Raw genomic sequence first — 12,458 nt, 5'->3', positions numbered from 1 at the left:
TTTTTTTGTATTTTTAGTAGAGACAGGGTTTCACCATGTTAGCCAGGATGGTCTCGATCTCCTGACCTTGTGATCCACCTGCCTCGGCCTCCCAAAGTGCTGGGATTACAGGCGTAAGCCACGGCGCCCGGCCAAGACTCCATCTTAAAAAAAAAAAAAAAAAAGATATGAGGCAATTGGTTGGAAGCTTTAGGTGTCCCTAAAAGATAAACTCACTGAATTTTTTTGAGGGCATATGTGCACTTCTATTTTCTTACCAAAAAAGCCAGGAACTACAAATGGTCCATTCTTTGTTTTCTGGTTGAGACGGAGTCTCGCTCTGCCGCCCAGGCTGGAGTGAGTGGCGCGATCTCAGCTCACTGCAACCTCCGCCTCCCGGGTTCCTGCCATTCTCCTGCCTCAGCCTCCTGAGTAGCTGGGACTACAGGCGCCGTCACCTCGCTCGGCTCATTTTTTGTAATTTTAGTAGAGACAGGGTTTCACCGTGTTAGCCAGGATGGTCTGATCTCCTGACCTTGTGATCTGCCCGCCTCGGCCTCCCAAAGCGCTGGGATTACAGGCGTGAGCCACCGCACCTGGTCAAATGGTCCATCTTTCCATATCAGAGGCGAATGCTTGTGGATGTGTTGTTAATGTTGCTTTTCTTTCCTATAATGCAGTAAGTTGTAACGAAAAGAATCCTAGGCTGTTATGACATGAGTCTAAAGCTAAGAAAACGAGTGCCTAACACACCCTCTAGGAACCGTGTCTTCAACTGCAGTAGCTCCTGATTTTTCCCTGGATGCCCCAACCCAGCCATGCCACTTTTAACCATTTCCACCTTGCTTTCTCTGCATTTATGTCTCATTTGATGCCTGCCTGCTATCTCTGATCTCTGCCTGCCCTGACTTTTGGATTGGTGCCTCGTTGCTACTACTTAGTGTCAGAGTTCTTGTCCAAACAGCACTCCTCATCCTCTGAGTCATGTACAGTAGGTAGCCCTTTCCCTCATCCCAGGACCTGATCTCCATGGCAGATTCTGGCCGCAAAGGAGTCTGACCCAGGACAACCAGCCTGGGCTGAGCCCAGCAAATATGCTCAAAGCATACATGGTATGTAATAGATGATGAAGTGAATGACATTGAATGAGATATGATAGAAAGGCATCGTTTTTCTAAAACCTGGTCCTAATTTTCTCCTTATCCTACAGAAAATAGGAAGAGAGAGAGAGAAAGAAATTCTCATTTTCTGGTTATTGAACTAAATTATCTGTCTAATTAGACTGCGGGATTCTTGTTAGGTCGTCTTTCTGTAGGCTGGTGCTAGATTTTGACTTATAACTCTACCCACAACTGCTCTACCCACAGTCCCTTCTCCCTTCTACGACCCCTTAATTTTCTTTTTTTTTTTGAGATGGAGTCTCGCTCTGTGGTACAGGCCGGAGTGCAGTGGCACAGTCTCGGCTCACTGGAACCTCTGTCTTCCAGGTTCAAGCAATTCTCATGCCTCAGCCTTCCAAGTAGCTGAGATTACAGGTACACGCCACCACACATGGCTAGTTTTTGTATTTTTAGTAGAGACGGGGTTTCACCATGTTGGTCAGGCTGGTCTCGAACTCCTGACCTTGTGATCCGCCTCCCTGGGCCTCCCAAAGTGCTGGGATTACAGGCATGAGCCACCGCACCTGGCCGCACCCCTTAATTTTCAATTACCATCCTCCACTCAAGCTAATGATCTTACCTTCCAACTCTGAACCCAAACTTTTCATGTCTTGCCCAGCTCCCTTCATGAAGCCAAGTGCCAGCTCAATAGGCAAAGTGTTGGCCCAAAACCAAACTGCCATCTGTGCTGGGGTCTCCAGTTCACTGTGGCCTGGCTCCAGTACTGGGGTCCCTGACCCTGGTCATCCAGTTATTGTTCTATCTTTCCTACAGACTTCCCGTTTGCTGACCATCTGCCTGAATTCTGATTCAGAACACGCATTTTCCTAACCAGGTCAGCCTGCTCTGATATCAATGTTTGTTAACGTTATAGCAATAAGTGACTAAGTCATAGTCAACTGGTTAACCTGATAAAGTAGTTTTCCACTGCAAGAATAATAAGCCAAATAAATCTGGCCCATTTCTCTCATATCCTTACTATATTAAAACAGGAGTTGGTGGCCAGGTGTGGTGACTCACGCCTGTAATCCCAGCACTTTGGGAGGCCGAGACATGCGGATCACAAGATCAGGAGATTGAGACCATCCTGGCTAACACGGCGAAGCCCCATCTCTACTAAAAATACAAAAAAATTAGCCAGGTGTGGTGGCGGGCACCTGTAGTCCCAGCTACTCAGGAGGCTGAGGAAGGAGAACGGTGTGAACCCAGGAGGTGGAGCTTGCAGTGAGCCAAGATCATGCCACTGCACCCCAGCCTGGGCGACAGAGCAAGACTGTCTCAAAAAAAAAAAGAAAAAAGAAAAGAAAGAAAGAAAAAAAAAAACAGGAGTTGCCAAATTTCTGTCGGTAAGGGACCAGGTAGTAAATATTTTAGACTTTGCAGGCCAAGAGGTGTAATCGAGGATATTTTGTAGGTATTATATAATAAGAAATAAACCAAATTTCTACAAATTTTTATTGATGAAATTAAAATGTAACAATAATAATTTAATAATTTCTTTTTCTAATATAGGTCTACTATGGAGAAGAATAAAATTCTTTTTTGAAGACTGAGTAATGCTTTACTTAATTGGGAACCAAAGTTAATGCTCCCTATCACCAAAGTCAGTACAAGTGTCATTTGTTTGTGTTTATGGCCAGGCATGGTGGCTCATGCCTGTAATGCCAGCACTTTGGGAGGCCAAGATGGGTGGATTACCTGAAGTGAGGAGTTCAAGACCAGCCTGGTCAACATGGTGAAACCACATTTCTACTAAATATACAAAAATTAGCCAGATGTGGTGGCACGCACCTGTAGTCCCAGCTGCTCTGGAGGCCGAGGCAGGAGAATCACTTGCACCTGGGAGGCAGAAGTTGCAGTGAGCTGAGATTGTGCCACTGCACCACAGCCTGAGCAACAGAACAAGACTCTGCCTCAAAAACAAAAAACAAAACAACAACAACAACAACAAAAATGATCATTTGTTCATGTTTATCTGTAATTAGATTTGGAGTATTTCATCTTTGAAATTTCATCATCTTGAAAATGTCTTTTCACATGAATAGGAATGACCAAGTACTGATATAAATCCATTAACATATGATTTTAATGGAGAATATTCATCAAAAGGATATTTTAGGATTCTATTGGATTCTTCTCTTGATAGTTTTAGCATGTTGCTACATTGCTACACTACAAATGAATCACTTCTAGTTGAAAGCTAGGTAGAAGCTCCTCATTTCCACAGTTTAATACATTTTGAAGTATAGAAATTTCAATCCATACTTGCAATGAGGATAAAACTGTAGTTTGAGCTTAGAAATTATACCCACTACACAATTGTGTAAGAATAAAGGTCTTACTTCTTGCTTTAAGTTTTTACATCACTTCAAGTGTGTAAGTAACTTGATATTATTTGTGATCCAAATAACATGTTATTGTCAAAATGACTTCCCAGCAATGTAAATTTCATACACAAGTAATGTTTTGCCTTGAAATTTTAAGTTCATTTAAAAATACTATCGAGTCTGGAACAAAAATTAATTTCTAAAGCCATGTAGTATTGAAGGAGTTCTCCTCATTCAGATTAATTTAATCTTTACCATAGAGTTTTACCACTGTTAAGCCACTGAAAACAAGTCAGGACATTCAGCTTTTATATCTGACAACATTTTACAGAAGTGACAATGGTAAAGTCTACCAAGAGCAATGAGAATTAACATTGAAACTACTGATTCAATAATATATGATATATTCCAATATTTTCTGCATTGTGCCTGCTGATGATAAAATAAATAACCATAGGCTTTAAACCCTTTGCATTTTCACAAGCTTTGTAAATTTGTCTTAAGACTTTTTCTGCTCCACACATATTTGACCATCATCAGATGTAACACATCTTATCAGATCCCACTTCATGTTTTCTGTGACCCTATTCTCATCAGAAATGTTCTCAGTAGACTATTCATCGAGGCTAATATTTCATCTTTTTTTTTTTTTTTTTTGAGATGGAGTCTCACTCTGTCACCCAGGCTGGAATGCAGTGCAGTGGTGCAATCTGGGCTCACTGCAAGCTCTGCCTCCCTGGTTCATGCCATTCTCCTGCCTCAGCCTCCCAAGTAACTGGGACTACAGGCACTCGCCACCACACCCGGCTAATTTTTTGTATTTTTAGTAGAGACGGGGTTTCACCGTGTTAGCCAGGATGGTCTCGATCTCATGACCTCATGATCTGCCCGCTTGGCCTCCCAAAGTGCTGGGATTACAGACTTGAGCCACCGTGCCTGGCCTAATCTTTCATTTTAAACTCAGCATTGACTCCTTAAATAACAACTGAGAAGCATTAGTAACATCTGTCAACTCATTAAGAACCAAGAGAAATCATTTACTTTGTTTTTGATACTGCTATTTATCCCAAATTCCCCAACTCTTTGAGCAACTATTCTTGCTGAAAGGCTAATAGTCTTATTTCCTCTGGACACAGTCCAGGGTTTATTTTCTCTGGACACATTCCTTTGGCTGCTAATCAAACATGATGTAATTAACTTACCATCAATAAATAGCTCTCCTTGCTTGGTTAACAAATGAGCCTCATGGAAAATCACTTTGCTTGCAGCATTTTTTTGTTTTGTTTTGTTTTTTGAGATGGAGTTTCGCTCTTGTCACCCAGGCTGAAGTGCAATGGCACAATCTCAGCTCACTGCAACCTCCACCTCCCAGGTTCAAGCAATTCTCCTATCTTGGCCTCCCGAGTAGCTGGGATTACAAGCACCTGCCATCACGCCTGGCTAATTTTTGTATTTTTTAGTAGAGACCGGGTTTCACCATGTTGGCCAGGCTGGTGCTGAAGGCCTGACCTCAGGTAATCCACTCGCCTCCCAAACTGCTGGGATTACAGGTGTGAGCCACCACGCCTGGCCACAGCATCATTTTTATTGTTCATTTTTGTGAAGAAATTCAGCTATATTAAAATATTCTATTTAAATTATCTAATTTTCTAGACCATTGCCTGTCTGTAAGTTAGGAAGATTGTGATATGTGCTTAGTCTGGTTATGATGATGCATATTGTATTTTTTTTTAGCACAACTATGGTGTCATTCTACCATAAATATGATTCTTTGTCATCTAATTCAATAATAAAATAATCAACACTGCTATGCCTTAAAAGTGTGACATTTCAGGAGGCTGAGGCAGGAGAATGGCGTGAACCTGGGAGGCAGAGCTTGCAGTGAGCTGAGATTGCGCCACTGCACTCCAGCCTGGGTGACAGAGCGAGACTCCATCTCAGGAAAAAAAAGAAGGTGTGACATTCAAAGTCCTCTTTTTGGCTGAGTGCAATGGCTCACACCTGTAGTCCCAGCACTTTGGTAGGCCGAGGTAGGTGGATCACCTGAGGTCAAGAATTCGAGACCAGCCTGGCCAACGTGGCAAAACCCCATCTCTACTAAAAATACAAAAATTAGTCTTGCCTGATAGTGGATGCCTGTAATCCCAGCTACTCAGGAGGCTGAGGCAGAATTGCTTGAACCTGGGAGGCAGAGGTTGCAGTGAGCCGAGACTGCACCGCTGCACTCCAGCCTAGGCAACAGAGAGAGACTGTCTCAAAACAAAACAAAACAAAACAAAACAAAACAAAAAAACAAAGTCATCTTTTTCTTTCCTTTTCTGTTTTGTTTTCACATAATGGGTATGCATTGGGTAATAAAATAAATATTACAGCATGGAGATATGTATGGCACTTGAAATAGTGTCAACTTTTGAGTTTCCCATCATTTGTAATGTGCTGAGAAGAGCATGTTGCTACGAAAACCCCACTCAGGTCTATTGTGGCTACACAATTCTGACACTGTAGCCCAAAAGTGACCACAGACAGCTCATAAATGAATGATCATGGATATGTTCTAACAAAACTTGAAGTATGGACACTGGAATTTGAAGTTCATATGATTTCATGTGTCACAAAATATTAATTAAAAAGCAAATTCTTTTCAGCCATTTAAAAACGTAAAATCCATTCTTAGCTCATGGGCCAAACAAAAACAGATGGTCAGCTGGATTTAATTCTCAGGCTGTAATTTACTGACCCCTGTATTAAACAGCAGGCAAGCCAAAGTTAAAAGTTATAAAAGTTAATACAAAAATTAGCTGGGCATGGTGGCAGGTGCCTGTAATCCCAACTACTTAGGAGGCTGAGGCAGGAGAATCACTTGAACCCAGGAGGTGGAGGTTGCAGTGAGCCCAGATTGCGCACCACTCCACTCCAGCCTGGGTGACAAGAAAAGAAAAATAGAAAATGAGGGTGACGGTGTCTAATTTGATTCCAACATTTGAGAAATTGTGCAGTGGCAGTACCCAATAGACTATCACATCCCACTAGTAAGTAATTGTGGTTATTTAAAAATGAAATATATTTTTTTAATTATGCATTTCTTCAAATGGCTACTAAATTGGTAGGCCAAACTGCTTATTAGTTTATTGTAACTTCTCTACTTAGTAAACAGAACTCTTAGATATATTTTCGAGTCTAGGAATATTTTGAAAAAATTTTGAAGACCCTAAGGGATCTATGCACCTAACAAATTTGGAAACCTGTCATCCGGATTGTGATTTAAGTCAGGGCCAGCTCCTTCTGAAACAGGTGGGGCCTCTCTGGGGAAGAGAGAGCAATTCTCCCACCCCAGTCAAAATCCTCAACCAAGGAGATGGGAGTAAGGATCCATGTGCCTGGGACTCTTCTTTCCTAATAACTTGGAACTTGTCGGGGGAAAAGTAGAAAATGGAAATAACCCAAAGGAAGTAAATAAGAACCGAAAGACAAGCAAATAGAAAAATGACGACAGGGAGTCTGTATTTCCACGCTGCTGTTTCTTCTTTATCCTTTCTCCACACCGCTATGCCTTCTCGACAGTCTGTTTCCCCATCACTTCTAATCCCAGGCTTGTTTGTTGATTTGCTTGGGCTGTTAGAGTGGAATTTGGTTTTATTGAATTCTCAGCATGAAAACAATCCTTGCTGAAAGCAAAATTGTGTGTAAAAGTATCTCTTCCTTCTAGACAGTGATCTGAGCAGGCTCTGTGAGTGAGGAGTGGGAGGTCTGCTGGAAGTAAATCACGGAAGGGACATCCACCACCCCCACCCCATGGAGTTGTTCACATCACCTACGCACACCCACAGCCACAGAGCTGCAAAGAGGGAGAGCTGTAAGAGAATTCACCCACTCACCTACCTGTGTCAGACCCACCTCCTTCTTCCATGAAGACCCAACCCCCTGTGCCATCTGGGCTGTCAAAGAGTCCTGGGAGCTCCCATCCTTCCAATACCTTGATGCACATCACACGTTGGCCATTCGGCTCACCATGCGTCCCGGCATGCAGCCTGCAGAGCCATTCCCTCTGCCTACACCTCCATCTCTCCTGTCCATCTGATGAAAATCTACTCTTCCAAGAGCAAGTACCCTCTTAAGCCAAATAAATGATTCCTCTTTTTACGCCTGCAATGAAGCTGCCGCTCATTGGCTGCCTTTGGCTTTGACCTAGTCACAGTGAATTACAATAGTCTACTGTGCTTGTCTGCTGTCTATCACGCTTTGACCTTTGGGAAGACAAGGCTCTGTCTCTTTTATCTTTGTCTCACAATCGCCTAGAATGGTTACTGGCACTTAGGAGAAGTGGATGAATATCTGTTGTTTTATAAATGAATAATTGAGAGCTGTCAGCATCTTTCTTCTGCGCTGTTGAGGAAAGCTGAAGAGACGGCCGGCCCTCCAGCTCTATGATGACAGGTAGCTTTGATTTAGCACTTCAGAGCATTTTCATGCACATGAATCCATTAGTTTTTCTAACAACCCCAAAGGAAGTATTATTTTGGTCACTTGCATATAACTTCTAAAATGAAGTTTGGAAACATTACAAGACCCAACCAAAGACACACAGTTATTAACTGGCAGGTATGGAACTTGAACTCAGCCTTAGTGAGCACCAGTCCACCATCCTTCCTTCAATAATACCATTTGCTCTGTGAAGCCATGTGTTCCATGCTAGTAGGCTCTTCCTCCTACCTTGCATCTGAGTTGCATAAGGTAGTGTTTGAGCTACGGCTCCTTGGCTAGAAACAATACAAACGGATCCAGATTCACTTAAGCAAAGGGCGTTTATTATAATCACATTGAGGGTCCATAAAATTTACGAAAGGCTAAAGAAACGGTCAGCCTACTAAGGGAAGTGAGATGCTAGAGTCACAACAACTGCTATGCTGCAAAAACAGACCTAGCAGGACACCCAGACTGGGAAGAGTCCAGTGCAGTGGCTTCTTGAATCTCTGAGTCATTCTTTCCGGAGTCAAAGTTCTGGCAGATGGTTTCATTGGCCAAGCATCAGTCATTTGCACCTCTATAGCTGTACTTGGTGGGAGAAAAAGGACTTTGTTCCTTCAGTTTCAACAGTGGGAGAAAGGCACCACCCATACTTACCATCCCCTCCATGACTGCACAAAATGTGGGATGAATAATTCCCCAAAAGAGAATTGAGTGTGGATGGGTAATGGAAAAAATGTTGGATGATAATAAACAAACAAATAAATGCAACACTCAAGAATATTATTATTGATTTTGGAGCATTTTACATAGAAAAGAAACAGAAAAGAGAATGTGTTCATGTTGATTGTTTTCCTGAATGGAACTATAATAATCGTAACCAACATAGTCATCTATATTAAGAGTCAAGTAACAGTGCTTTCAACTCACACATAAAATCTCAAAATGTGAAAGATTTCAGGCTGCTGTACCATAGATGTTTAATGAAATTTTTTTCTCTTCCTTTCTTTCTTTCCTTATTTGTGTTTCCTGGCTTTATTAAATTATAATTGACAGATACATATTTCTTTCTTTTAAATGTGTCTACCTTCCATTATGTGGTATGATTACATACCTTTGAGGGCTTATGTATCTAAAAAGTCTTTCCTAATTTGATCATATCTTTTTATCAGTAACATTGTCTGGTTATATTTGCTTGACTTTGGCAAGTTCGCTTCCGGGATATGAGGACACTGTGGACATTAAGTTTCTTCCCATATTGTTGTTTTTCCCCCCAGATCATCAGGCAACCTGAGCTTTGCAATACCCAGAGTTGATCACAGTCCGAGGTCCTTTTGCAATCACGATTTTGTCTCCATTTCTCATGTGTCTGTAACCTCATTGTGACCTTCAGTAATTTCTCATTTGAGGTTATTTTTTCCGGGTTTGAAGCATGATTGTGGCAGTCATCTTACTGAATGATGCTTGTTGAGACTGGCCACAGTGACAGAGTGAACTCTGGCTATCACTCAAGTTTCCATTGATCAGTGAAATTTCAGGGGGGAAATCAATAATTAGCAATTTCTTTTTCTTTCCAAAATATTGAAGGAAACAAAGACATGTGATCAGTTATTTACTACCCCAGTTGGTGCAGAGAAGTTAGGAGCTTACCCACAGTCACTTAATCTTTCTCTGCTTTAATGAAGCTCCAGCACTGATTTCAGCATCAGGTCAGTTTGACTGATTGCTGTGGGACTTGCCAAAATTACCTACTGCCCTTAGTTGTTCAATTCCAGAAACTGGAAAATGACTTTGGAAGGCAACTTCAGGAGGAAGACTATTTGTCCTCTATAGTCTAACCACCACCCCAAGACCCCCTACCATCCTCTTTAGGAAACAGGAGATAGGGCTGGAGGCAGGTGGGCTGAAACCTGAAATAGGTTGCAGCAAATATTCCTATAATCATAAAATATGCAAAAAGCATCCTTTAAATATTAAGTATTTGGTTGAATCATATGACATTGCCACTTTTGTAGACTAAGGACAGTCAAATATCAGTGATTTCATATATTTTAACCTAAATAAAGCTGGCCAGACTCTGAGGATACAGCAGAAAGTGAGGCAGATATAGCCTTTGCCCTTATGGCAGGGAAAATGACATCAAGCTTTGTCACATTACATGTTATTAATTATGTCGTGGGCTCTGCCACAGAGCAGGTAACAGAGGAACATTCCACTGGGGGTTGTTCTGGGATGGCTTCTCTGCAGAGGTGGCCTGGGGGTTTCATGCTGAATGACCAGCACAGGCTGATAAGCAGAGGCCGGAGGAAGCGGACACATTTCCAGCCCAGGGGACCACCCCAGAGGGAGCTTGGGGAGCTGTGCAGTGATTACAGATACAAAGATGGGATTTATCAGAGCACCACACAGGTCCCTGGGAGGCAACAGCCCTCAAGTGAAACTCCCAATGAGACATTATAGAATTCTGAATATTCTATAATGGTATTTATCTCTAGAAGCAAGAAAAATGCTATGGTTGATGGAAAGACCAAATATAATTAGATACGACGTCAATAACTTTGCACGGCACTAAAATGTCTTACGGAATTAATTTAGAGTTTACAAAATGGAGATTTTGGTTCCACCTGATTTAGGAATATTACCATTTATAGATGAGATTGTAGTGATTATTCAGGTGTAATGAACAGAAGGGAAGAAGCCAAAATCAATCTTTCTAACAAGATTCTCTACGCTGCTTGCAAGCTTTTGTGTTTCATCAAATATATGTTTGGAGTTATTTTTCCCCCAGATGAATTAATTCTCTATTTCCTGGTTTAAAATATTTCCTTTCCTGCTCAGCTGTCTTATCTCTGACAGTGTTTTTATTTTTCATCTGCATCATCAAGGATGTTCACCTAAAAGGGGCCCTCTGACACAAATTTACACGTACCTGTTCCAAAATTCAGGTTCATTTTAGGGGTCAGAAGCTTTTCTTCTTTAGGAAGGAAACACAACAAAGTGGTTAAACATAAAAACTAACAAACAAAAAAGCTGGGCTTTGGAATCAACAGCCCTGGTTCTGATTCCCACTGCTGTGTAACATGACTCTGTACAAGACACTTGATCTCCCTGAGCCACAATTTTTGTTTATTTTAAAAAAGGAAGATAATTTTTAAAATCTGCATAATAGAGTTTTTATGAGCAGTAAATGTGATAATGCATATATTCACTTAACAGAAAGCTTGGCATGTATTGTGCTTAGTAAACAGCAATCATCATTGTGTTCAATATTATGTACAACTTCATGATTTTTCTGAAGTAATGAATAATAACTTTTATTGAACATACCCTTTTAAGCTAGGCACTGCTCTGTAAATTTAACATGCATCACCATATTATTTTAAACCCCCTCAAAGTTGATCTTATTTTTATCAGTTTGGGGAATGAAATAGCGTAATTAGTCTTCAGAGTATGGTTTTCAGAGCCCAGAAGACCTGAGTTCCATTGCTGATTCCGTAATTTATTAATAGCAAGACTTTGGGACAGTCGTTGAGTTTCTCCGGGTCTTTGTTTCCTCATCTGAAAAATGGGCTACACTCATCAGCTTATATAGACTTTGTGGGAACTGAGTGTGACATATATGAAAATTACGAAGTAGAGGCTGGGCGCGGTGGCTCAAGCCTGTAATCCCAGCACTTTGGGAGGCCGAGGCAGGTGGATCATGAGGTCAGGAGATGGAGACCATCCTGGCTAACACGGTGAAACCCTGTCTCTATTAAAAATACAAAAAATTAGCCAGGTGTGGTGGCGGGTGCCTGTAGTCCCAGCTACTCGGGAGGCTGAGGCGGGAGAATGGCATGAACCCGGGAGGCGGAGCTTGCAGTGAGCTGAGATCCGGCCACTGCACTCCAGCCTGGGTGACAGAGCAAGACTCCACCTCAAAAAAAAAAAAAAAAAAAAAAAAGAAAGAAAGAAAAGGAAATTACAAAGTACAGCTCCTTATGCATAGTAAACATAAAAAAATCTTAGCCCTTTTTATGATTTTCACAAGGAAATTGAGGCTCTAAGAGAATAAGTAGTTTATTAAAGGCAACAAGTGTCAAAACCAAGATCTCAGGGCAGCTCTAAGTCCAAAGTCTCCATAAGTAACCTTGACCCCTGTTATTCTAAACACTGAAAAGTTTGTCTCCTTGCCCTTGTTGGACACAAGTTGGCTAAATAGATTGTGGTTTTCAGCTACCGTATTCACTATAGTTATCAGTTGCCTTGTTTTCCCTAAGGGTGGTTACTTACACCTTACAAAATCACCCATCTGAATTCCAGGACTTTGCAATAGCAGCTGGATAAGGAATGAACCATGGAGATAAATACACAAGGAAGAGAACTGGCTGCCTTCACATGAAATCCAACATCTTTATAAAAGTAATATGAACATGCTAAAATAATAAGGGCTTTTTTGCTTCTAAGAAGATACATTACCTTCCAAATAAAGATGTTCTGCTTATTACTATTTTTTTTTTTTTTGAGATGGAGTCTTGCTCTGTTGCCC

The sequence above is a fragment of the Trachypithecus francoisi genome, unplaced genomic scaffold (assembly GCF_009764315.1).
Source record: "Trachypithecus francoisi isolate TF-2019V2 unplaced genomic scaffold, Tfra_2.0 Contig01558, whole genome shotgun sequence".
In the NCBI taxonomy this organism is placed as follows: domain Eukaryota; kingdom Metazoa; phylum Chordata; class Mammalia; order Primates; family Cercopithecidae; genus Trachypithecus; species Trachypithecus francoisi.
This window is presented reverse-complemented; position numbering follows the sequence as displayed.